Here is a 4,782-nt window from a genome sequence, read left to right as displayed (position 1 = left end):
CATTATTATGTTACATTTTATTAATGTTACTATCATATCTTCTTTATTAAAGAACTGGTATCAAAGAACCATCACTGACTTTTTCCTCCCAATTTACTATGAGCCAACTTTTCTATTTTAAAAAATGCTTAAGAAAGAGTACTCGACAATATTTCTGAAGTTTTTTTACATTCATCAAATGAACTTTACATTCATTTTACATTCATTAAGTTCCTTTCTATGTCAAATCTGTTATTCCTGATACAAATTATATTCATTTCCTGTGAATCACTGGAAATAGGATCTAGGTGGTTGTTATTTTCTTTTACTGACATTAAGGATGAAACTTGTTATGGAGCCATTTACCTGTGACAAATGGTGCAGACTCATAAAGAAAGATAATAGTTAATTGATATTCTTCAGCTCAATATTAAATCACTTCAAAGAGATTTTTTAAAATTTTCTTGAATGACACCCCCAAACCTCAGTAACTTCTTACCACTTTTGTTGCAAAAGAATTGTGGTAAACTTACTTCGTTGAGTTCATAGCACTATCTAGTCTCACAATGTTAATAATTTGCATTTCAGTGTATTCACCTGCCTATTCTTTGATTTAGTAATCTTATCCCTATGTAAACGTACTTTGTGAACAAATCACTTAGAATGGAATTTACAACTGTTACATAGTTTTCAATGGTAAGCATTATACACAAATATATAAAGGAACTGAAATTAATTATAACCAAATTTTAGTTTATTCAGTAAATGCGTATAGATTTTGCCAATTTCAGTGCATATATTTAATGTTTTAACAAATATTATTCATTGAACTCTCTCCAGAATATTGTGGCATATATAACATCTTTGTATCCTTTTATTTTTGAGGAAAATGAAACAGGAGGGCAAGAAATTTGTCCAAAGTTCTCTTCAAATTAGTCAGATGTATCACTGGGATGCAAACCCAGGTAGATTTGTCCTAGAGTCAGTACTCTTAATCACAATGCAATTCTGGCTACCCACGGTGTATATATAGTTATATATGTAACCATATTAATGTATATCATATAATAATATCACTTAGACACTAGTATATCTGTCCACTAATATATAATTCTCTCCCTTCCTAAATATTTTTCTATTATATCCCAGATATAGCCGTTCTCATTCAACCAGTATTCCAAGCCTAAAATCTACAAATCATTCTAAATGTTTTCTTTCTTTCTTCACGTAACTACTAATTTCCTAATTTGACCATTCTGCTGTCTTAAATGTTCAAACATCCATATATTTCTTGCCCATATATTGCCTATGCCTTTGTCTGAGCTTTATCACTTCTCTCCAGATTAATAAAAACAGCATCCAGAGGAGTCATGCTGGCTGGATGCATTTCTCTAGCACTCCCACAATGATGAGTCTAATAATCATGAGTCAAAGTTTAGTATCTTCAAGCCTTTTCAATAAAGGCAAGCCAAGGAAACTAAAAATAGGCACATATTTTACTTTATCCCTGCAATAAATGGGAATTTACCAACTATTCAGTCAGTAATATTTTTCAGCAGTTTATATTTTTGGATTAAAAAATACAACTGTGAGATTAAGAGAGAAATTATAGGAGAGATTAAAGCAATGGAAATAAGTAAAATAACATCTTCTAAGTCAAATAATTTTTCAGTTGTTAAACTTACCAAAATATTTGCCATCTTTGAAGCTGAGTATTTTTTACTTTGCCCCCAGAATCTTTAAGGTCATGTCAAATCTTTCATTGTCAGTTTAGCAGTTAACAGGAAATCCATACAAGTGTAATGGGCTTCTTTTCCATTATTCTTCAAGATGACTTGGAATGTTTTGGAAAACTGTGTCACTCTTACTAAGTCGTAGATACATATCATCCATCTCAGAAATGCCTTGCCTTGCCTTTCTGAGATAAATGACATCATATATATGACTTAATAAGATTAAGACTTAATAAGATTACGACCTAATAAGATTAATCACACATTAAGATTTCATAGACACAGACTTTTAGGCACAAATTATTTAGATATTTCCCTATTTAATTGAGAAACATTAACCAGATTTAGTGGGGAAATATTAACTGGCTCTTGACTCTGACCAGATGAGTCAAAGACAAGAGAGAAATCTAAGTATTTTGACTGGCAGTCCAGTGTTCTTTCTCCTGTAGTATAAATTCTACAGAGTCCCAGGGAATCATTAGCACAAACGTGAGTTTCTGAGAGAGATATCACACCATTGTTTCCTGGGCACTTAATGAGAAGATGTATAAACACAGAGTAGAGGAGATGCCACACCTAATCCAATTCATCAAGTTTAGTGTGTGTGACAAAAGGTTTCTATTACTGAGAGAGAAAATTTCATCAACATGTATATTACTATTATAATAGGAATTGAATTCCACATTTTTTAAGAATGGGTCGATCAATAATTGCCCATAATATGTCTTAAGAAAAAAAACAGGGATTTTGCAACTTATAATAAAGCATTACTTTTGAACCAAGGATAGAAGATAATGTAGAGGGCAATGACCCTGAAAGGAGACATCTAACTAAAGAAGGACATCCAAGCTATATTCTAAACTGTCTCATAGGAAAAAGAAAGGAAGGCAGGATTCCACCTACTAGTTGACGTCCAGCGTGATATTTGATGGCACAAGAAGAAGTCCATCTTTATGTGGTAAGAATGTTACTGAATTATCAAAATTGTTGCAAATCTAAGTTTACAATTTGAAACTCTATAAGCTTCTGCTTCTATATTTATTCTATAAAATTAACATTTATTTTTAACATTTTCCTCTGATTAAGATATTACTATGCAAAGTGCATCAAAAGTATAATTCCTTAGGCTTAGAAAATGACTGCAGTGGTCGGGCACGGTGGCTCACGCCTGTAATCCCAGCACTTTGGGAGGCTGAGGCAGGTGGATCACGAGGTCAGGAGTTCAAGATCAGCCTGGCCAAGATGGTGAAACCCCAATTCTACTAATAATACAAAAAAAAAAAAAATTGGCTGGGCATGGTGGTGGGTGCCTGTAATCCCAGCTACTAGGGAGGCTGAGGCAGAGAATTAGTTAAACCCAGGAGGCAGAGGATGCAGTGAGCCAACATCTCGCTACTGCACTCCAGCCTGGGCCACAGAGTGAAACTCCATCTAAAAAAAAAAAAAGAAAAAGAAAGTGACTGCAGTTTAAATGTTCGAATGTCAATAATTTAATGATTAACAAGCATAAATTTTTTAATCTTTTTAAATTTAAACTTTTCTTTTAGATACAAGGGGTACATAGTCAGATTTGTTACATGGAAATATTGTACCTAGGTAGTGAGTGTAGTACCCTATGTAGTTTTTCAACCCATGCCTCCCTCCTTCCCTTTTCCATCTAGCAGTCTGTGGTATCCATTGTTTAGCTTCCACTTTTATGTGAAAACATGCCATATTTTGTTTTCTGTTCCTGCATTAATTTGCTTAGGATTAAAGCCTCCAGCTCCATCCATGTTGCTGCAAAGGACAATGATTTTATTCTTTTTTAATTTCTATATAGTATTCTGTGGTGTACATGTACTACATTTTCTTTATCTAATCCACCATTGATAGGGACCTAGGCTGATTCCACATCTTTGCTATTGTGAATACCATGGTGATGAATATATAAGTGCATGCCTTTTTGGTATAATGATCTATTTTGGTAGATATATACTCAGTAATGGGATTGCTAGGTTGAATGGTAACTCTGTTTTAAGTTTTTTGATAAACATCTAAACTTCTTTCCACAGCAGTTGAACTAATTTACATTCCCACCAACAACGTAAAAGCATTCCTGTTCTTCTGTTGTTGTTGTTGGCTTTTTAATAATAGCTATTCTGACTGGTGTGAGATGCTGTCTCTTAGTGGTTTTGATTTTCATTTTTCCAATGACTACAGATAACAAGCATTTTTAATATGTTTGGGGGCCACTTGCATGTCTTCTTTTGAGAACCATCTGTTCATGTTCTTTGCTCATTTTCTAATGGGGTTATTTGTTTTTGCTTGTTGATTTCATTAAGTTTCTCATAGATTTTGGATATTAGACCTTTGTTGGCTGCACGGTTTGCAAATACTTTCTTCCTTTCTGGGGACTGTTTGTTTACTCAGTTGATAGTTTCTTTTGCTGTGAAGCCCCTTAGTTTGATTTGGTCTCACTTGTTAATTTTTATTTCCTGGCAATTGATTTTGGGTACTTAGCCAAAAGTTCTTTGCAAAGACCAAAGTTGATAAGGATATTTTCTAGGATTTCTTCAAAGATTTTCATGGTTTGGGGTCTTACATTCAAATCTTTAATCCATCTGGAGTTAATTTTTTTATATGCTGAAACGTAAGGGTCCAGTTTTATTCTTCTGCAGACGGCAAGCCAGTTATCCCAGTACCACTTATTGAATGGGAAATACCTTTCACATTGCTTATTTTTGTTAGCCTCGTCGAATTGCAAATGGTTGTATTTGTGCAATTTTATTCATGAATTTTCTATTCTGTTCCTTTGGCCTATGTGTCTGCTTTGTACCAGTACCATGCTGTTTTGGTTGCTGTAGCCTTATAGTATTGTTTGAAGTCAGGTAATGTGATGCCTTTGGCTTTTCTCTTTGTGCTTACGATTGCTTTGGGTATTAAGGCTCTTCTTTGGTTCTGTATGAATATTGGAATAGTGTTTTTTTTTAATTTTGTGAAAAATGACATTTGTAGTTTGATAGGAGTAGCACTGAAAGTATAAATTGTTTTGGGCAGTATGTTAATTTTAATGATATTTATTTTTCCAATC

The sequence above is a fragment of the Hylobates moloch genome, unplaced genomic scaffold (assembly GCF_009828535.3).
Source record: "Hylobates moloch isolate HMO894 unplaced genomic scaffold, HMol_V3 SCAFFOLD_3, whole genome shotgun sequence".
Classification (NCBI taxonomy): domain Eukaryota; kingdom Metazoa; phylum Chordata; class Mammalia; order Primates; family Hylobatidae; genus Hylobates; species Hylobates moloch.
Note: the sequence above shows the minus strand (reverse complement) of the source record.